This window comes from Saimiri boliviensis, chromosome 5 (genome assembly GCF_048565385.1).
Source record: "Saimiri boliviensis isolate mSaiBol1 chromosome 5, mSaiBol1.pri, whole genome shotgun sequence".
Taxonomy (NCBI): Eukaryota; Metazoa; Chordata; class Mammalia; order Primates; family Cebidae; genus Saimiri; species Saimiri boliviensis.
In genome coordinates this window covers 58,290,076-58,313,053 of record NC_133453.1, presented here as the reverse complement: position 1 = coordinate 58,313,053, position 22,978 = coordinate 58,290,076, and the positions used below count along the sequence as shown (strand labels likewise).

The 22,978-nt window shown below is 37.0% G+C and overlaps 1 long non-coding RNA gene and 1 pseudogene across 2 annotated transcripts in view; one reads left to right on the top strand and one right to left on the bottom strand.

The window, feature by feature from the left end:
- Nucleotides 1-9,679: 9,679 nt before the first annotated feature.
- LOC141584576 (uncharacterized) overlaps nt 9,680-22,978 on the bottom strand; it is a 162,409-nt gene continuing 149,110 nt past the window's right edge. For both annotated transcript variants that reach the window (XR_012517692.1, XR_012517690.1), the window contains one exon: nt 9,680-15,191. This is a non-coding gene — a long non-coding RNA (uncharacterized LOC141584576). The remainder of the gene's footprint in view (nt 15,192-22,978) is intronic.
- On the top strand, nt 15,509-15,607 carry LOC120364476 (U6atac minor spliceosomal RNA; annotated as a pseudogene).

Sequence of the window (22,978 nt, the reverse complement as noted above, 5' to 3'; positions counted from 1 at the left end):
AGCAAAGGCCTGGGGGCATATTGTTGGAAAGATAAAAACTGCTCTTTTGGGACTTCTCTATTCTTTATTACCTGAGAAAAGATAGAGTAGTAATTGACATGTGGTTCTTGACAGATGTTGACAAGGGAAAAGCATGTAACTAAGCCCCTTGGAGTTTTTGCAAAGGACGATTATGATGCTTGTCTCCATGTTCCATAACCTCAAGAGTACAATCAAATATCCTCCCTTACTCCAAGTGCCAAACAGACATCCATGTAGATGCCATAGGACTGTATCAGCATCTGGCCAAAGAATATAATTCTCTTGTCTCACATAAAGGACATACACAATAGAGACCATTGAATGTGGAGTGAGTGCTTTGATATATCCTATTTTTAATCTCTCTTGAAATAGAGTGATTGTTGTGGAGAAATAATTTACTAAAAATTTCCCTTTTTAACTCTCGGAGCTTGTACTGTGTCATGCACTATAAAATTAAACAATTTATTGTTTTGTTCCAAAATAGTATCCATATTTTATTTGATAAAAGAGTAGGATGACAGGGACATTAACAAATATGCTATTAGAATAGCACTGGATAAGAAAATTAGATTTAGAAGGGAAACATTTTCTCCATATTTGCCAAACATCCAGATGAAATGTTGAAAAATCGTCAGTCATGCAGACGTTTTAATATCCAGATGTTATGTAGAGAAGGTATTTGGCAACAAATGAAACTTTCTTTATTCATCCATATGTTTCATTCTGCTTTCATTTTGTAGAAATTTGTAGAATAATGGAAATTATAAGCATATTTTAGTTTATAAAACCAAAAATCAAGCAAAATGTAGTAATACTATTTTCACTTCTTTCTAGTATGTCTGCAGGAGTACTAGGGCTTTAATGAAAGAATTGTTCATGATTTTAAAAAATTACACTGATCTGATGTCAGTATGCTCTGTATTCTTTTCTACCTTTATATTAGTCCATGTTTTAATAATATGGCTAAATAATGATTTGAGATTTTAGTTTGCTTTACCCCTGATATTTTCAAGTTTACCTCTCCTTTCTGTATTAACTCCATCGGTAGTTTCTGTGGTTCTACCAGAGAGCGGGTATATATTAGAGTGAAAGTCATAAATGGCTATAAATCACCCTGAATTTGGCTTCCTAAACTTAAGCCTCAAAGGAGTCCAGTTAATATAAGGAAAAATAAAGACATGTACTTTTTCTTGCACACCTAAGTTTGTGGGCAGATACACTAAAAATTGAACAGTGCATGCAGAGGTTATGCTATCATGATTGTATCAGTCAGCTTAGGTGATTAGGTATGCGTCAGGAACAATCAACTCCAAAATCTCTTTGTAAAAGCAAAGGGTTATTTCTAACACTACATGTCTGCTATGGATTCTCTCTACTGAATATTGAAGCTGAAGAACCTCTTTATTGAAACACTGACTTTCTTGTGACAAAATGGGGAAAGAGTCAGGCATAGTGGGGCACATCTGTAATCCCAGCTCCTCAGGAGGCTGAGGTGCGAGGATTGCTTGAACCCAGGAGTTTAAGATTAACCTGGGCAACATAGCAAGATTTCCAAAAAAGGGGGGGAGAAAAAGAATAATGGTGAACCCCACAATGTCTCTTAAAGTCTTTGTTCAGAAATGATATATGTCACTTGTGCTCAACAATAATTGTACAGATCAAGCCATATGATCAATCCTGTTATCTTTGGGCAGTAATTACAATCTTGTAATTGGGACAGGCTCTAAGGGAAAGATTTGGCAGGGAGTGGCAATATTTTTACCTCAATACAATTTACCACAATTCTCATTTTAAGCATGCATTATGTGCTTAATTTTTCAAATTTCTGGGTTAGATGTGTCAAAATAGTTATTTATCTATATTTTCCCCACTGAAGAATGTAAAATATGAGAGAAAACATCACTTAAGACAGATAGAAAACTGGATAAGAAGAGTAAAGCAGCATTGGATGTCTCAAAGAAGAGATAGGTATGCGGTATTGTTTTATAAATCACATACAGAAAGAGTAAATTAGTGTTCAGAATAGAGGAACCTGGTCTCCATTTTATCAAATTGGAAAAGGTTTATGAAGAAAAAGTTGTGGCTTAGGATCCATTTGAATGGGGGAGAAAAGTAATCAATAAATTACAATAACTAACATTTGAGTGCCCTCTTAAGATTTGTTAACTGTAATTTTATTTAATACTTTTAGCAGCCACCTGAGGGAGATAGCATCACTTTCATTTACGATTGAGGACACTAAGGCTCAGGTTAAAAAATGGTTGGCCCACATTTTCAGAATAAGTGTCAGAAGAAGCATTTGAGCAATTGCTCTACTTCTGTACATTGTATGCTTTACATGCAAAAAAGGACAAGCCAGGAAAAGCATATGGTGCTCTTTGGCAGAGGCTCCCAAATGAGGGGATAGAATGGAAGAAAATGGCCTAGCACAGTGTTGGATTTGGCTGGTGGAATTCTCCTTTGCAAGAACATGAAGGAAGTGAGGCATTCGGATATATATAACTTCAAGAATTTTGAATCCCTTAATTGGTGACATGGGAAGAAATACAAGGATTTACTTAAGAAATATTTGTTGAATACCTGTAGATAAGATGACAGACAAGGAAGGTATTGCTGATAAAGATTGTGAAGATGGAAGAACTTAGCTGGGGCTAAGTTCTTCTTTAACCTAACCTAAAAGTTAGGTTAAAATTTCTAGCCATTTAATTCTATTTTCCATCTCCCACTTTCAGCTGCCTTAGGCTAGCAGGATATAAACTGTTGTTAATTATTAGAGTTATAAGGAGAGATTGAAAAACAGGTTTTGACTTTCTTTGGAGAAGCATATTCTGGTTCCTGTCATTAGTGGAAAGGCCAGGGTAATAGCACTGTTGAAAAAATTGTGATGTTGACCACTTCTGGCCACAACAGTGAGGAATGTTCCAATGGATTTGGTTTCTGTGTTCACTCAGGTCTTTTAAGGAGTAGTCACCAAGATGAAAGTAGACCTGCAAGAGATAGGTTTGGTAAAAAATCTATGAAGGATGGCAGGGAGGAAGCAGGAGAAGGTAGGGAAAGCATTCAGACTATGATGCAGGTCTCACACTTGTGAAAGAGAGAGAAAAAGAAGAATTGAGTAGAAAGGGTCTCAAATTGCAATGTAGTTTTAAGAAAGTTTTGTTGCCATTGCTTTTGGTGTTTTAGTCATGAAGTCTTTGCCCATGCCTATGTCCTGAATGGTATTGCCTAGGTTTTCCTATAGCATTTTTATGGTTTTAGGTCTTGGGATCTAATTAAACTAAAGAGCTTCTGCACACCAAAATAAAAATAAAAATAAAAAATCACCAGAGTGAACAGGCAACCTACAGAGTGGGAGAAAATTTTTGCAATCTACCCATTTGACAAAGGGCTAATATCCAGAATATTCAAAGAACTTACACAAACTTACAATAAAAAAATAAACAACCCCATCAAAAAGTGGGCAAAGAATATGAACAGACACTTCTCAAAAGGAGACATTTATGCAGCCAACAGATATATGAAAAAATGCTCATTATCACTGGTCATTAGAGAAATGCAAATCAAAATCACAATAAGATGCCATCTCACACCAGTTTGAATGGCATTCATTAAAAAGTCAAGAAACAACAGATGCTAGAGAGGATGTGGAGAAATAGGAATGCTTTTACGCTGTTGGTGGGAATGAAAATTAGTGCAATCATTGTGGAAGACAGTGTGGAGACTCCTCAAGGATCTAGAACTAGAAATACCATTTGATCCAACAATCCCATTACTCAGTATGTGTCCAAAGGATTATAAATCACTCTACTATAAAGACACATGCACGTGTATGTTTATTGTGGCACTGTTCACAATAGCAAAGACTTGGAACCAATCCAAATGCCCATCAATGATAGACTAGATAAAGAAACTGTAGCACACATATACCATGGAATGCTATGCTGTCATAAAAAAGGATGCATTCATGTCCTTTGCAGGGACATGGATGAAGTGGGAAACCATCATTCTCAGCAAACTTAACACAAGAACAGAAAACCAAACACCACATGTTCTCACTCATAGGTGGGAGTTGAACAATGAAAACTTATGGACACCAGTAGGGGAACATCACACACTGGGACCTGTTGGGGAGTGGGAGGTGAGGGGAGGAATAGCATTAGAATAAATATCTAATGTAAATGATGGGTTGATGAGTGCAGCAAACCAGCATGGCACATGTATACCTGTGTACCAAACAGCACGTTTTGCACATGTACCCCAGAACTTAAAGTATAATTAAAAAAAAAAAAGAAAGTTTTGGCCAGACTTGAGAAGCTGGGGAGTTCTCAAACCAAAATGGCCAAAGGAATTCACTGTCTAGTGGGAATGGGCTGGAAATACTACCCTTGTTCTACTCAGTCTTTGGCTGGCAGCTCCCTGTGGAAGATGTGGCCTCAGTGTGAACACAGTAATGGATCCAGAGGAGCAGAAATTGGGGCCATCAGTCAACTATGTTCTCCACAGCAGATCTGCACCATCACAGTCCACCCCTTGCCCTACGTGTATCTACTTCTCCATTCAGGTTTGGGAGAGAATTCCTCCATGGCTCCCATCAGCTTCCCTTCATGATTGGATCTTAGAGAGAACTTAGTGGGATACATGATGGTCCCTGTCACTGCAGTTGGTCTCAGGGCTATAATTGGTCCTCATCCCCTTACTCCTCCATAATGAATTCTAAATTTCCCCACTCTCAGCTACCATCTTGGCATGTATAATTAATTGCCTTACTGCGAGGTATTATCTGAATCTTTTTTTCTAAGTGTCTGGGCTTTTGGCAATAATATATTTTTCAGACCAGGTTGCTCTACATGTTTCTTAACCACTATAGTGGGCCAAAGAGGTATCAGGAGGTGCCCAATTGGATCAACTGAGTTGTACAGATATTTTTTTTCCCAGCCCTATTGGATAAAAGCAGCCCTACCTCCTCCTGCTGACCATGGTAAATTACTCTGCCAGGAAGGTTATTCTTTTCCTGGTCTGCTGGTCCATGGACACAAGGAGTCCAAAGTACCCTGGTAGCAACCAGAGCGTACAGTTTAATGAAACTTTCTTTAGCTCCTGAAATGAGAGTTCTCTCTTTGCAGACTAGTGCTTCTAAGCTTGCGGAGTTCATAATTGTGGGAAATACGAGACCTGTCCCACCCACCTCCCCTCTGGCCCCAAAGTGTATCATCAGGAAGAATGGTAAGACCAATCCTGCTTCTGCTCCATGGTTCCCAGATCCATGCAATTTTTCTACTAGGAACACAGCACCGTATAGAAGTTTTTGATTTAATGCACATACTGCATCCTAAAGAATGGTACCGTATCCTTTCAGAGAATTGCCTCTGAGTTGAAGCTTCATCTATGCCTTTAGAAGGTTATCCAAGTACTCACTGAGGCTGACGGCTTATGCATGTGTAGTATATAAGATCAGTGGATGTCATGGTCTTGTTATGGATCTAGCCTTCTGAGTAGGGTGGTATATGTTTAAGATCAGTGGATCTTATCCAGTGTAGCCAGTCCTGTACTTCCTTTGTTTTGAAGTGGTTCCCCTGGTTGGATGCTATGCTATGTAGGATCCATGCCTATGGATCAACGCATTTCGTAAGTCCCCATATAGCAGAGCTGGCTAAGGCTCTGTAAACAGCAAAGGCAAATCTATACTTGAAATAGGTATCTTTTCCAATGATGATGAACCAACAGCCTCTCTAGAATGGAAGGAGCCCAGTGTAGCCAATTTGCTATGAAGTGGCTGGTTGGTCTTATCAAATATAGTACCAGGCCGGGGGCTTGGTATTGAAATTCAGAGGCAGAAATAATTACATTGGCCTTGTAAATAGGAGTCTATGCTGATGGACTTGTACACAGCCTTTGTACCACATGCTGGTTCTTGAATGGCCAATGAGAAACAATAGCTAATACCAACCAGGCAAGTCATTTTGTCGACTTTGTGGTTCAGTACTTCAATGGTAGATGCTTTCTGGTGGCTGTCAACATGTAATACAAAAAAACATTTTGTTCCACTCCCACATGTCCCATGTGCCTCTCCTGACAATTTATTGCATCTTATTTTCTAGTCCTTTTTCTTCCAAGTCCCCACCAGTTGGCCACTGTCTAGGAATCTTTATATATTCTCATCTTGGACCATTTCTTGCATGTCAAAAGAATAATCAGGTACACTGTTCTTAGCTCTGCCCAATGGGAAGATTTTTTTCCTCTCCACTGTTTCTCAAGTCCACCCCTGACTGTGTCCATAATGCAGTCACTGTCCATCTTCAGTCAAATTTTGGTCCTACACCATATGGGTCCCACAGTCCAGGGTCTCTTCACACCACATGCCCTAACTATGAAACAAGACTGGAAAAGCATTTTCAGATTGATATTTCTCATGCTGTAGCATGTAAGTTATGCAATTTCTTTTCTTAATTTCTTATTTTATACTTATTTGATGCCTCAAAAACAAGAATTATATGTTCTAATCAATAAACAGAACATATACATATCCTATTCCAAGGTGCCAAACTTGGCAGTATTCAGGAATACACCTTATTTGCATGCACATTTGTGTTTATTCTAAATTAAAAGAAAATAAATGCATACAAGCCCAATCCTTGTTTGCATGAGTATCTTTCTCACTAATTGTTTTCCTATTGTATTTCCACCCAGAAAAGTAGGAAGCTGAAATCATTTACAGTTAGTAACACAATACCACTGCCATGCTTTTTATTACATAATAAGCCATTATTGGGTGATCAACAATTTCTGTGATACAGTAATGTTTCTAAGAATTAGGGAATGTTGAATGTGGCAATACACAGTTACCTTCATCTATTGAAAGAATGCTAAATGCATAACCAGTTAAACTCTTTCAGAAACAAGAAGTAGGCAGTATAGCATGGCAGATTTCTAGTCACTAGAAATAAAAGGTTTATGACAAAGCTATACAAAACTACAGCTTTGTCAAACAAAATTGGAATGGGTTTTATCTAAAGGTAATGAGTGGTCAATGGAAAGTTAAACCTTGGTGGCTACCTGACCAAAGTTTAGAGAAAATTTATGTACAAGGTAGGGAGAAATAGAGAGACCATATCTGCAATTACCACCCCCCCCCCCAAAAATGGCATAGCACAATGAAAAGGGCATAGGTCTTTGCTTTGTTTTAGTTTGTTTTCTCCAATAGCTTTAGTGATACAAGTAGTTTTTGGTTGCATGGATAAATTGTATAGCAATTATATCTGAAATGTGAGTGTACCCATCACCTGAGTAGTATGCATCGTATCCACTATGTAGTTTCTTTTTAATCCTTCACTCTCTTTCTGTCCTCCCTCTTCTGAGACTCCATTATACCACTTTGCATGCCTTTGTGTACACATAGCTTAGCTTCCAGTTATAAGTGAGAACATATGGTTTTTGGTTTTCCATTCCTGAGTTACTTCACTTAGAATAATGGCCTCTATCTCCATCCAAGTTGTTGTAAACATTATTTTATTCTTTTTTTTAAATGACTGAGTAGCAGTCTATGGTGTATATATGCCACATTTTCTCTATCCACTCATTGGTTGATGGGCACTTAGGTTGGCTCCTTATCTTTGCAATTGTGAATTGTGCTATGATAAAACATGCATGTGCATGTATCTTTTTCATATAATGACTTCTTTTCCTTTGGATAGATACTAAGTAATGGGATTGCTGGATCAAATGGTAGATCTACTTTTAGTTCTTTGAGAAATCCACATACTGTTTTCATAGAGGCTGTACTAATTCACAACTTCTGGTAACTAATTTTTGTTTCTACCAGAAGTGTATAAGCATTTTTCACCATATCCAAGTCAACATCTATTGCTTTTTGACTTTTTAATAATGCCCATTCTAGTTGGGGCAAGGTGGTATCCCACTGTGGTTTTAGTTTGCATTTCCCTGAAATTAGTGATTTTGAGGATATTTTCATATATTTGATAGCCATTTGTATATCTTCTTTTGAGAAGTTATGTTATTTGCCCACTTTTTGATGGGATTATTTGTTTTTTCTTGCTGGGTTGTTTCAGTTCTTTGTATATTCTAGATATTATTCCATTGTTGGATGCATAGTTTGTAAATATTTTCTCCCATCCTGTGGCTTGTCTGTTTACTCTGATGATTATTTCTTTTGCTGTACAGAAGTTTCTTAGGTTAATTAGGTCTCATTCATTTATTTTTGTTTTTGTTGCATTTGCTTTTGGAGCCTTAGATATAAATTTTTTGCCTAGGCCAATGTCCAGAGAGGTTTTTCTAGGTTTTCTTCTAGAATTGTTATGGTTTCAGGTCTTAGATTTAAGTCTTTAATCTATTTTGAGTTGATTTTTGTATATGGTGAGAGATAGGGATCCAGTTTCATTCTTCTACATGTGGCTATCCAGTTTTCCCAGCACCGTTTCTTGAATAGTGTATCCTTTCCCTAGTCTGTTTTTGTGTACTTTGTTGAAGATCAGTTGGTTTTAAGTATTTGAGTTTATTTCTGGGTTCTCTGTTCTGTTCCATTGGTCTATGTCTCTGCTTTTACACCAGTATCATGCTGCTTTGATTACTACAACCTTGCAGTATAATTTGAAGTCAGGTAATGCAATGCCTTTCATCTCAAGATTTGTTCTATTTGCTTAGGATAGCTTTGGCTAGTTGAGCTTTTTGTTGTTGTTCTGTACGAACTTTAGGATTTTTTTTTTTTTTTTTTAATCTGTGAAAATAATGTTGGCATTTTAATAGGAATTGCATTGAATCTTTAGATTTCTTTGGGAAGTATGGCTATTTTCATAATATTAATTCTTCTGATCATTAGTATGAGAGGTATTTTCATTTGTTTATGTCATCTATTATTTCATTCAGCAGTGTCTTATAGTTCTCCTTGTAGAAATCTTTCACTTCCTTAGTTAAGTATATTTCTAAGTATTGTTTTCTCCATCTTTTGTAAAAGATTCAATTCTCAGCTTGCTTATTGCTGGTGTATAGCTGTGCTACCGATTTGCATACATTGATTTTGTAACCTGAGACTTTACTGGATTCATTAATCAAATCTATGAGTCTTTTGGAGATGTCTTTAGGGTTTTCTGATTATCATATAATCAGCAAACAAAGATAGCTTGATTTCCCCTTTTCCAGGTTGGATATCCTTTATCTCTTTCTCTTGCCTGATTGCTCTGGCTAGGACTTCTAGTACTATATTGAACAGAAGTGGTGAAAGTGGATTTTCCAGTTTTTGTTCCAGTTTTTAGAAGGAATGTTCTCAAGTCTTCCACATTCAGTATGATATTGGCTGTGGGTTTGTCATGTATGGCTTTTATTATTTTGAGGCATATTCCTTCTATGCCTAGTTTGTTGAGGGTTTTTAACATAAAATGATGCTGGATTTTATCAAATCCTTTTTCTGTATCTAATGAGATGTTCATATGGTTTATGCTTTTAATTATGTTTATGTAATAAATCACATTTATTGACTTGTCTATGTTGAACCATCCCTGCATCCCCAGGATGAAACACACTTTATAATGGTGAATTTCCTTTTCACCATACTGTTGAATTTGGTTTGCTCATATTTTGTTGAGTATTTTTGCATCTACATTCATCAGGGCTATTAGTCTATAGATTCTTTCTTTCTTTCTTTCTCTCTCTCTCTCTCTTTTTTTTTTTTTTTTTTTTTGTCATAGTCTTTCCTGGCTTTGGTATTAGGGTATACTGGCTTCAAAAAATGAGTTAGGAAGGATTCCCTCTTTCTCAATGTTTTGGAATAGTTTCAGTAGTATTGATTGTTAAGTCTTATTTGAATATCTGGTAAAGTTCAGCTATAAATCCATCAGGCCCTAGGCTCTTTTTTGGTTGGCAATTTTTAAATTATGATTCAATCTCACTGTTATTGTTCTGTTCAGGATTTCTATTTCTTCCTGATTCATGTTTCCAGGAATTTATCAATTTCGTGTAGATTTTCTAGTTTGTATACATAGAGGTATTCATAGTAGTCTCAAATGACCTTTTATATTTCTGTGGTGTTGGTGTTAATGTCTCCATTTTCATTCCTAATTGTACTTATTTGAATCTTCTTACCTTGGTTAGTCCAACTAATCATCTAGGTATTTTGTTTATCTTTTCAAAGACCAACTCTTTGTTTCATTGATCTTTTGGGTGTTTTTGTTTGTTTTGTTTCTATTTTATTTACTTCTGCTCTGATCTTTGTCATTTCTTTTCTTCTGTTAGCTTAGGGTTTGGTTTGTTCTTATTTCTCCAGTTCCTTAAAGTGTGATGTTAGGTTGTCAATTTGTGAACTTTCAAACTATTTGATTTAGCACTATAAACTTTCCTCTTACCACTGCTTTTGCTGTATGCCAGAGGTTTTGATAATTTGTGACATTGTTATCATTCATTTCAAATAATTTTTAAATTTCCATCTTGATTTCATTGTTAACCACAAAACCATTCAGGAGCAGATTGTTTAATTTTCTTGTACTTGTATAGTTCTGAGGGTTCCTTTTGGAATTGATTTCTAGTTTTATTCCATCATGGTCTGAGAAGATACTTGATATTATTTTGATTTTAAAAAGCTCATTGACAATTGTTTTGTGGTCTATCATTTGGTCTATCTTGAAGAATGTTGCCTGTGCCAATCGGAAGAATGTATATTCTGTAGTTCTTGGGTAGAATGTTCTGTAAATGTCTGTTAGGTCCATTTGTTCTAGAGTGCAGTTTAAATCCAGTCTTTCTTTGTTGATTTTTCTGCCTTGATCATGTTTAGTGCTGTCATTGAAGTGTTAAAATGTGCCACTATTGTTGTATTGTTATCTCTTTTCTTAGATCTAGCAGCAATTGTCTTATGAATCTGGAAGCTCCAGAGTTACGTGCATATATATTTAGGATTGTAATATCTTCTGGTGGGATTATTTTATTATTATATAATGACCTTCTTTGTCTTAAAAATTTTTTTTTTAACTGTTGTTGCTTTAAAGTCTCTTTTATCTACGTAAGAATAGCTACTATATGGTTTGGCTGTGTCCCCACTCAAACTCTCATCTTGAATTGTAATCCCCATAATCCCATAATCTCCACATGTCAAGGGAGAGGTCAAGTAGGGTAAGTGAATCATGGGGGTGACTTCCTCCATGTTGTTCTAATGATAATGAGTTCTCACAAGATCTGATGGTTTTATGTAAGTGTTTTGCAAGTTCCTCCTTTGGTCATTCTCTCTCCTGCTGCCTTGTGAAGATGGTGCCTGCCTCCTCTTCCCTTTCTACCATGATTGCTAAGTTTCCCAAGGCCTTCCCAACCATGTGAAACTGAGTCAATTAACCCTCTTTCCTTTTTAAATTACCCAGCTTCAGGACGTTCTTTATAGCTGTGTGATAATGGACTAACACAGCTACTCTTGCTCATTTTTGGTTTTCATTTGCATGAAATATATTTTCCCACCCCTTTACCTTGAGTCTATAAGAATACTTCCATATTATGTGTGTCTCTTGAAGACAGTAGGTATTTAGTTTGTGATTTTTAAAAATCTATCTTGCTATTCAGTATCTTTTAAGTGGAGCATTTAGACCATTTACATTCAATGCTAATATTGAGATTTGAGGTACTGTTCTGGTCATCACGTTGACTATTACTAGTTACTTTGTTTTCTTCATTGTGTTATTATTTTATAGGCCCTATGAGTTTTACGCTTTTAAGAGGTTCTAGACGTTTTGTTTTAAGACTTAGAACTCTTTTTAGCATTTCTTGTAGGGCCAGTCTGGTGGTGACAAATTCCCTCAGCATTTGCTTGTCTGTAAAGCACTTTATTTCTCCTTCATTTATGAAAATCAGTTTTGCTGAATTCAAAATTCTTGGATTACAAGTTATTCTGTTTAAGGAGGCTAAAGATGGGACTTCAATCCCTTCTGGCTGGTAAGGTTTCTGCTGAGAAGTCTGTTATTAGTCTGATAGGTTTTCCTTTATACTTTACCAGATGCTTTTATTGCACCACTCCTAGAATTCTTTCTTTCACATTTCTTTCACCTTATATAGTTTGATGATGATATGCCTTGGTGATGTCCTTTTTGTAATGAATCTCCCAGAAGTTCTTAGAGCTTTTTGTATTTGAATGTCTAAATATCTAACAAAGATAAATTTTTTTTTTCTTAATTATTCCCTCAAAAAGGTTTTCTAAACTTTTTGCTGTTTCTTCTCCCTCAGGGGCACCAATGATTCTTAGGTTTAGCCATTTTACAGAATCCCGTATTTTACAAAAACTTTGTTTCTTTCTTTTATTTCTTTATCTTTGTGTGATTGGGTTAATTTTAATGCATATTTTATACCTTAAATGTGTCTTTCATTTCCAGAAGTTCTGATTGGTTTTCTTTAAAATATTTTCTAATTTTTTTTTCATTCACATTCTGAGTTTTTAAAAATTTTATTTAATGTTGGTTTTTACCTTTCTCTTGTATCTCCTTGAGTAGCTTAATAATCAACCTTTTGGATTTTTTATCTGGGATTTCAAAGATTTCATCTTGATTTGGATCCATTGCAGGAGAACTAGTGTGATCTTTTGTGAGGGTTATAGAAATCTGTTTTATCATATTGCCAGTATTAGTTTTTTAGTTCCTTCTCATTTGAGTAGAATATTTCTTCTAATTATTTTTGAATTTATTTTTTTATTTAACTCTGTGTTTTTTCCTTTTTTCCCCTCAAGGATGTAACTTTAATGTTTACAGTTTATTGTAACCTAATTTGGCTCTGAGTGCTTTCAATGATGAAGGCTCTCTATGATTTCCTTGTATTTGTATGATGGTTTTCTCAGATACCAGTTGTATTAACAATGTGCTGGGTGTGTAAGTAGGTTCACTGTCTGCTGTGGGGTTAGAATGGCAGAGGTTTCATGATGCTTATCTCATTCCCAGTGGTATACTTTTAAATTTATTTTTTCCCCAGTATTTTATTCATTGGGTTGAGCAGTTCATGTTTCAGGCCAATAGGAGATGTCCATGAGTAAAAGCCAGCTGTAGCTAGGCTAGCAAATGCAATATCAAATGGTGGGCAGAGGTCCTGGCATTGACAGTGGTGGCTGGGAAGCTTGAAGGGAAACACACTGGGATCTTTTCAGGGAGAAGGGAGGGAGCCACCCCAGGTTCCCTACAGGGCCAATAGAAAAGTGACCTCCTTCCAGTCACACTCTGACTGAGTGTTCTAGGTATTCAGATCAGACAGGCATCTCTTTTCATTCGTAGGAATTCTGATATTCCATGTAGAGATGGATTGTGACTTTACCCCTTGTGCAAGCCTGAACACAGAGGGCACTCCTCCTGTGTGAATGCAGTAACCCTGAAATGTCCCACAAAGGCTATCTACAGGTGCACCCATACTGAGCTCCCATGGGAGAAGTCCTAGCTGTGTCTGCAGTGGTCGGCAAGGGAGAGAAGTCCCCTTCTCCAAGACCCTTTATGAGCACTAGGGCTGTCAGACTATTGGGGTAGAGTAGCAGACTTTCCCTACTGAGCCCAACACTGCATTTGTAGCTCTTTTGAAAGACGTTTCTCACAGGTAGACATTTCTGTGACCTAAGGTTTGCCATCTGGATTCTTTTGTCTGTCTCTGCATGGAATATCAGAATTCCTGCTCTCTTGAAGTGGAGCACTCCCTCTTCCTCTAGAAGCAGGAGTCCTTGAGGGCCAGACTACTAGAAATCCTGCTGCTTCTCTGGGTCTAGCAACCCAGTGGGGCTGCCACACTCCAGGCTAGTACTGGGGAATGTCTGAAAGGGATCCAGTGATGTGGCCTGATAAGCTGCAGGTACCAGCACCAGCTCTGATGGAGATGGCAGCAGAATAACATATTTTGAGAGATTTCCTTGGTTATAAACATCCTTACTTGTGTTGGCTTTCTAAAATGCCCATTGTAGGGCACATGAGCACACTCAAAACCTCCTAGTTAGCCAGGATGTTACAGGCAATGGTGATAGCTGAGGTCACTCATAAGTTTTCTTATTCCTTGGTGCTGTATTTTTCTACCAGGAGATGCTGCAATGGATTGTATCAGTTGGTCTTCAGCAAGGAGGTGGCACTTGCAAAAGGGCATCAACTATGTTGGCAGCAGTGGAATTTGTGCTTGCTTTATGTTACACAGGGAAGATACTCTAGTGTCTCAGGCAATAAGCAGAGCCATAGAGCTCCCCAAAGTCCCTGTTCTTTGTGTTAAGCTACCAGACAGGTGGAGGGCCAAAGCCAGGTGGGGGCTGGGTCAGGCAAGCCCATGCTCTGGCTCCCCATGTGTGGGCACAAGTAATAGCTCCAGTAGGGACCAGAGGCAGGTTCTCTGGCTTCTGGGGCGGTATTTCAGGAAGAAGTACAGCTACCTCTGCTGCACAGAAGAATCTACACAGGTAGTGGGGAGTAGCAGGTGGCAGTAAGCCCGACACAGGTTCCATGCACTTAGCAAGGCAAGTCTCGCACCCATAGTGTTCCACTAGCAGCAGCTAGCTAGGTTCCAGGCAGCCTGTGCTCAGAACCCCAAACTGCCCTAGGCCATAAACCTTCCCCTCTGAGAAAGAAACCATAGCTCTCAAGTCATGCCTCTCCTAGTCTGCCCCCCAAGCAGGGGCATCCAGCTTCTGCACCTGTGGCTACAGCACACTTTCTGCCCACAGCCAAAGGGGTTCATCCTTACTTGAGATTATATCACGAATCTCAGTTGGGAGCTTCTCTCTGTGACCACCACCTGAGTTAGCTGGAGAACTTCCATGAGGTCCACTGAGAGGTAGGATCAGAAATGGCTTCCCTTTGTCCCCACTGGCATCTGGGAGTGCACACAAAGCACGCCCCAATACCACTCCTCATATACTCCCCACCGCTCACTAAATCAGCTCCAGAACTGGGTAGGGTTGAGGGCCTCCTCTGAGGCCTGGGTTGCCAGATTCCCCAATGGAAGTGTATATCCTAGAGGCAGTTTCTCCCCCTGAACATTCTGGGGACTTACAGTTATCTTCATAGCTTATGGTGTAGGCTGCAGCCTGCTGCTTCTTTAAAAGGGTCTGTGGTTTCTTTCAGTTTCCTGTTAAGTTCCCATACCGCTTCTTGGAAAAAAGGTTCACAGCATGAGTCTCTCCACACTATTTTGTCTTTCCAAGTGGGAGAGGCATGCTAACAACTCCTTCATTTCACCACCTTAAAAAAAAAAAAAAAAAAAAAAAAAAAAAAAAAAAAAAAAAAGAGGCATAGGTTTAAACCAGGAGCTAATAGCCATGCCAAATGTCAAATTACATCATGTTCTCCTCTATAAATTGAAATAACAACAATATCAACCCTGCAAGAGTTTAAAATTTAAAATATTGTTTTTGTAAAACTCTAACAAAAATGTATCTAATAGAATGCCTAGCACATAGCTCTGTTTAATAAAATTTCTTATTATACTCTGATTTTATGCAGTTAACCCTTCTGAAGTTGCCAACATTTGATCTTAACCTACAAAAACTGTAATTTCAATGTTTCAGGAAAGGAGAACAGGTTAACACTCCCCTATCAGGCCTGTGGGCCTAATAGCTGAGGCATTGCCACTTTGTAGAATCTAACCATTGTTTTTATAAAGTTCTATTTAGATTGCAAGAATAAGCTTTAGTGATCTACTGCACTGCACTTTGAACATGGTTAATGATATGGTTTGGGTCTGTGTCCCCACCCAAATCTCATGTTCACTTGTAATCCCCAACGCTGGTGGTGGGGCCTGGTGGGAGGTGACTGGATCAAGGGGGTGGAGTTCTCAGGAGTAGACTAGCATCATCTCCTTGGTGATGTTCTTGTGATAGTGAGTTATCATGAGATCTGGTTGTTTAAAAGTGTGTAGCACCTCTCCCCTCTCTCTCTTCCTCCTGCTCTAACCTTGTAAGATGTCTCACTCATCCTTTGCCTTCTGCTATGATTGAAAGTTCCCTACTTATGCCTCACCAGAAGCAGAGGCTGTCATGCTTCCTGTACAGCCTGCAGAACCATAAGCCCACTTAAACTTTTCTTTATAAATTACCCAGTCTCAGATATTTCTCCATAGTAAAATAAGGACGGACTAATACAGTCAATAATAATGTACATTTCCAAATCGCTAGAAAAATAGATTTTAAATGTTCTCACCACAAAAAAATGATGTCAGGTGATGGATATGTTAATTAGCTTGATTCACTCTATACTGTGTAAATATATCAAACCATCACATTACACACTACATAAAAATACACAATTATTTGTCAACTAAAAAATGGTAATTTCATGTGATCTAACCCATTATTATTAACAAAACTATGTATCATTTAATCCCAATTCCAAAAGTGCTTAAGATTCTAAGATTCAGATTTAGAATCTAATGTTTATGATTTGATAAACATCAAATCCTAAGAATTTCTAAGAATGTTTTTGATTTCTAAGAATTATTTGCTTTATAGAAATAATAGATAATGCAGAAGTTAGAATTCTTCTTTTTGGTTCCACGCCATTTCAAATGATTAGGATTACTTCTGATCTGTGATCTATGCCTTGGGTGTAAACTCCTTGATTAGATAGAATTCTAAAACCCAAGTGACTGGGAAGTACACCTCACAAACCAAAGGTGGGGAAGGGTGGAAAGAAGGGAGATATATGAACAGAGAAGTCATATGGTATATCTTCCATTCCCTAGCCGTATGCTCTGACAATTAAAGCCAATTACCACGGGGAATTCATGTAATGATGCTAACTGATGCTGCCCATGTCAGCCTGTTCTCTCAAAACAGCTGAAAATAAGTGTGAGAATAAATGGATATTTCTGTAAATCAAAAAATTTGCAAATTGTGGCATATTTCTTACAAGTGTTGGAGCTTCAGTATTTGTACTCTTCCATAGGGCAGAATTGAAATTTTCTATTATAATTACTTTCAGCTACTGAAGTCATGTGGTTCCATCTGAGGTATATGCATAGGTGCATTTTAAGACCATCTATTTCCTAACATTAAATAAGTGTTTGACACTTTAATTATAGCTCATCAAGAAAGACCATCTATTTACCTGTCTGTTATCAAAATTTCTAAATTACAGATTGAGGAAAAATGTGAATGCCAGCTATACTTAAAAGAAATAACAATGATTTACTAATGCAAGAAAATTATAGAGTACATATAATAAGCAGTGATGGATAATGCTTTGGTAAACTAATTGGATATATCAGTTGTATGATTATTCTAGAACCCGTATTTCTAATCACTCATATTAAAATAAAACAAATTCGACTACCTTGATTCTTTGCACATACACAAAAAGACACAAGTCATTAAAAAAAAAAAAACTACCTGTAAAAGTGACTACTAATAACTTATAGCTTAAAGGACAACTTAAACTATAATCTATTATGTTAGCAAAGATATGACTGTTATTGTAATTGCTCAATTATACCTGGAATGACAAAAAAAAATTTGTTTTTACATGACAAACAGGCACAGGTCTGGAAATGGAAAAGTTTCTGTACTAGCAAAGCTGAGAGAATGCATCGTGAAAGATTTAATCAATTTTTAAAGATTTCCTCACATATCAAATCAAAGGTTACTACAAAGATTTATGAATCAACATCAGTTTCGTAGCATAGATCTAAGAGAGGGAGGAAACTATATCAGGAAACAAACAAGGGCGCAGCCAGTTGTCAGTCTAGAAATACGGCAACTATTTTCCTTCCTATATTTGCCTTTTTGAAATGAAAATATAGGAATGAAAACAGTTAGAAGTCATATAGTTAACTCAAAGAGATAAGGTCCAAAACACTAGGCAGAAGTTATGAGAAGAACACAACTGAGCTCCAACCTCCAAGCTGGGGACAGAAGCTGAGCAGAGGTGGCTAGTCACAGAACCCAAAAGGTAGTTGTTTTTTGTTTCCTGCTCTTTAAAAATACAACAGAAGATAATTAATGTCTGGCCCTCGCTGGCATGGTCAGACTAGACCCAAGTATGAGCTGACTGAGTGTTGCACCTGTCCAACAAAATCAGGACATGTTCTTATTTCCCAGAGGTCCTTGTAATGGACTGTGAGGGTGTAGACAAGTCAGCAGCAATCAGACACACTGAACACTCTTGTACTAACTCACTTTGCCCAGGTGACATTTTTGCATGTTTATTTATTTCAGGACAGGAGAAAGAGTACAAGAAATCTGAGCTGTTTGCATGGCAAGTGTGGACATTCTTTAGAAAAACAACACCAACATTTCTCATATTACTTTTAGTTGGTGGCACAAGGACTTGACTCCAGTTGCCTCCTCAAGAAAGTAGACTGTTGGGCCTATATAGCTCCTTGATTGAAACCAATAGGAGGGAAGCAACAAGTGAAGGGGGAAATGACTTAATTGAATAGTTTGTAACTTGGCAACACGCCATAATCCATTTCCATATTCCACAGAGAATGCATTTGCTTTTCCTTGATGATTTTCCACTCCTGCCCTGAGCATTTGCAGAGTGTAAATCAAAGGCTGAGAGGCATCAGCAGCCCATTCTACTTCTGGGATAAGAACAACACATGCCTCAGAGCTTCAGTTAGTGGGTTCCCAACCTATCGACAAATGGAATTTCTAACATTTCTCTCTAGTGATTGTATCAATGGGATGATTTTCTCTGACAGGAAGTATTTTTTCTGAAATTATCTGAAGTTTCCTCTTCCAAACTCTTACTGCTCACTCCCATGGTTATCTCCTTTTGCACTGGAAAACAGTATCAACCCCTCTAAAAATATTTAGACCTGGTTTGGTCAATCTATACAGTAAAATGGTTTATATTTAGCTCCTAAGTTTCTCCCATTAGTCATTCATACTTGTCACTCCCTTAGTCATTTTTGTTGGTTGGTTGGTTGTCGGTTTTATGATGCTTGACCTAAGTATGAAAACAGCATTACCAAGGACAGCTCATAAGGGTGAGGTCAGATATTTTCCTCCATAGACTATAATGAATCTACATATACCTTGGAAACCAGTCTAACTTCTTATCCTTTTTTAACCAATATTTCTTTAGCCTCATGTGATTAGTTCTGAGTTCTTTTTATTAATGAAAGCTTCCCATCTTGGAAAATAGTTCCTATGGTATGTTGTTATCCCTAGAACTTAGTTCATATGCCTGGCACATAGTTAGAACTCAAGATATAATTGTTGAATAAATGAATAAATATTCAAACATTACTGGTAAGATAATCATTCAAACATTATTTCCAAACTATTTTTGTCTGGATTTATAAGATTGAAACTTTTTTCTACTTTTCGTTAGTGTTTTACTTCAATTGAGATATGTTATCAACTCCCCTGTTAGAGTACAATCTCATCCGGTACAGCACATATGTGCATGTTTCACATAAAATTTTTGGAGCCACATGACTTGAATGATCTTTGCCACAGAATTTCTGGCTTAGTAAGTGACTTTAGAGATCATCTAGTCTGATTCCAACATTCTATATACTTTAAACCTGACACCTAGAAAAGATTCTGGGGAATATAATTAAATGTTTTCTATTATAATTTTCTCTTTTGTTCACACTTTATTCTTTGTGTTTGAAGACCACACCATGTCGTGTGGAATGGTCACCCCTTTTATATCACTCAAACATACATTGTTTTCTTACATTTGAAAATGTAGCTACTGTTTTAAAGGACTTATCTCCATCTGGGTTTCAAACTTGGCAACTTGCAAGCTCTCTGGCAATCCACTGAAGATTCCTGAAGTTTCCCAGATGAACATAGTTAATTCTAATAGTTAAAAGTTGACCTCTTAGAGTTCTGAGATTCATTGAGGTCCGTAATAAGCATACGTCTGAGGTTCTTGCTGTGGTCTCTTTTCTGCATGTAACTATTTTCCTTAGTATACCTGCCCTTTTGATTATATGCGGAATTTTGGGGTTGGCCGCTTGGTGGCACTGTAGTTAACAGCTTGATTTTCTTGTGTATTTTTCCACTGCCTTCATAGGTTTTGTTTTTAAATTGCAGCTATGTGAAATATGTGCGTCTTTTAAATTCTGCTGCAGGTGAAACGATTTAATGACTCTTGACTTCTGTATTAATTTTAAGCATTAGAAACATTGTGAAAACAGACTCTTGCTAATAATGATCATTATCGTAATGACTTGAGGCATAATCATTTACTAACATTAGCTAAGTGATTAAAATCCATCATGAGTTTAATTTGAAAAGATTTCTTACCTTTGCAAGAAATAGCTAATGATATTAGCCTAATCTTTGTGAGGACAAAATTTGTCATATGACTGTATTTCATTGCTTGATAGAAATCTACTCTAGTTAACACAGGTCATATTATGTCTATTGTTTACCAAGCCTGTGGTGTTCCCTATATTGGTACTGAACTGGGCCATATGGTGCACAATGTACACGCAATTGTCACTTTTCTTTTATGGCCCTGCTATTTGATAATTTGTTATTTTATTAAGCAAGTGATCTTAACAGATGTTAAAATTAATTACCATGATCAGTCAAACCTGTAGGGAAAGGGAAACATTCTCATTATATGACATTTTTATCAAAACTGGATATGATATTTATAATAATCATAATTTTTGATATATTTGTATAACTTTGTAATGATGCCTTTAAAAAGTGTCCAACCTTAAAGTTAGTAATCCTTTTCCAAAATATTCTCTTTTAACTGATTTTTTAAAAAAGAATTCAGTACCCATTTTTTTCCCACAAAGAATCTGAGTCTGGACTTTAAATTTACTTATTGCCTCATTATTTCCTTTGATGAATCATGCAAAAATCTTGACCTTCAAGAGTCCTCTACCCAGCAGATACCTACGAGGATAATGATCTTATTTCCGACCTTAAACAATTAGAAAAGGGAAAAAAAAGTATAACGAACAACCCCCCAAATAAACAAACCTTGGCAACTGTGAAAGGGAAAAACCTGTATTTCTTAATAGGTACTATTTTGTTTCCATAAGTTTTCCCCAAAGGAAGCAACCAGGTGAATATTGCACACTGACTGATAATAGAGATTAGCCTTCCATAGGCTCACAGATGAACTATAATCTTTATGGCTATGTTAGCTGTTTCCTCTTCAAAACAAGTCAGTGTTGTTATTCTAATTTTTTAAAGAACCAGAGAGACTCATGATGGAGAATTAACATGCCCAAGATTGTTTAGTGAGTGGGTAGAAGGCATGTTAATTGGCCAATGAATGCTTATGTAAAAACTACACACTTGCTCTCTAATCAATTTCTTTTAACTGTTTCAAAACTCTATCTCTCCAGAATGCTGGTCTGTGAGTAGGGCAGAGGATTGCAGAGGTAAGAGGTAAAAAGTAAAAAAGTTCCCGAAGGAAAATCAGATAATTTAAAACTCGCATACAGAATTTAGTATCGTGTGTGTGTGTGTGTGTGTGTGTGTGTGTGTGTGTGTGTGTTTTGAGACAGAGTCTCACTCTTGTTGCTCAGGCTAGAGTGCAATGGCACAACCTCGGCTCACTGCAACCTCCGCTTCCTGGGTTTAACTAATTCTCCTACCTCAGCCTCCTGAGTAGCTGGAATTATAGGCACATGCCACCACACCTGGCTAATTTTTTGTATTTTTAGTAGAGATGGGATTTTACCATGTTGGCCAGGCGGGTCTTGAACTTTTGACCACAGGTGATCCACCCGACCTCCCAAAGTGCTGGGATTACAGATAAGCCACCTTGCCCAGCATTATCACTTTAAGAGTTCACTCCATTGTAAAATACTCTTTTCCGAAAGCCTTTTAAAAGTCTCCTGTCCATTAGGTATTTCTCCTAATGTTATCCCTCCCCAATACCTAATGTAGATAACTGGGGAATGGATGTGGCAGACCACCATGGCATTTGTATACCAATGTAACAATCCTGCACGATCTGCACATGTACCGCAGAACTTAAAGTATAATAATAAATAAAACATCAAAAATAAGAATTTTAATTCCCCAAACCTAAATATAATAAGTGCATACTGAGATAGATTTTTAACCTGGGGGATGATACAGTAGAATGTAGTATGATTTATGTTTGTATTAATGTGCATCTCAATAGAAACTACCCAGTGAAATTTTATATGACTTAAAGATATGAAAATTGTTCTCCCTGTGTTTTATGAAGCTTTAACAGTGACTCTAATGCATTTGTGGACTGAAAATTTTCCCTTTTCAAATAAAGTAAGGGGGAAAAACACATCCTTCTGCAGGAAATAGTGACCATAAATTTGTTCCGTGGTTACACATTTATTATTTCTAATACATTTTTTTTAAAGTGCTTTTTGTCGTTGCTGCTGTTTGAAAGTTTTGGAAGTTCTTTGCTCCAGTTATTTAGCCAAGGAAAGTTTATAAATTCACATGCCAAGTTTTATAAAACTTTTTATGTCCTTGCTAAGGTGTTTTAACTAATTATTTTAACATTTCTAATACTTAAGAATAATTAAACCATGATGATGATATTAAAATCATCCTATGACAAAATCCAGACTCTGCAGAGCAAAATGGGAATTTGGGACAGGCAGAGACAGACTGAGCTGCTGGTCCATTAAGACTGCCATGTAATGGTCTGACCACTTATCTGCTGAATTTCCTGCTAGCCAGACATGATTACATAAATTTCCTTTATAGGCAATTGTTACACAATTACAACTTTGAGGGGGAGCAAAGTCATTTTAGACTCTGAACACCAGGACCAGGAGTTAATTGAGCCCCTCCACCAGGAAGGAACAGTAACTTCTATGCTGTTTGGGAAATTTAATTGTGAAGAATGTGGTGTATATGCCACATTGTGAAAGATGTCTCACAAAAAACTCAGAAATTAAACCACATATAATTTATGTCTTTTGTTGTTGTTTATTTGATTGACATGTCATGAAAAAATTTTGCCAAGGAAAGATAATTTAAGATTTTTATTTTTCCTTTTCTTTTTTAAAAAAATCCCCAAATGACAAGAATGTCTGCTTTTGGCAAAATATG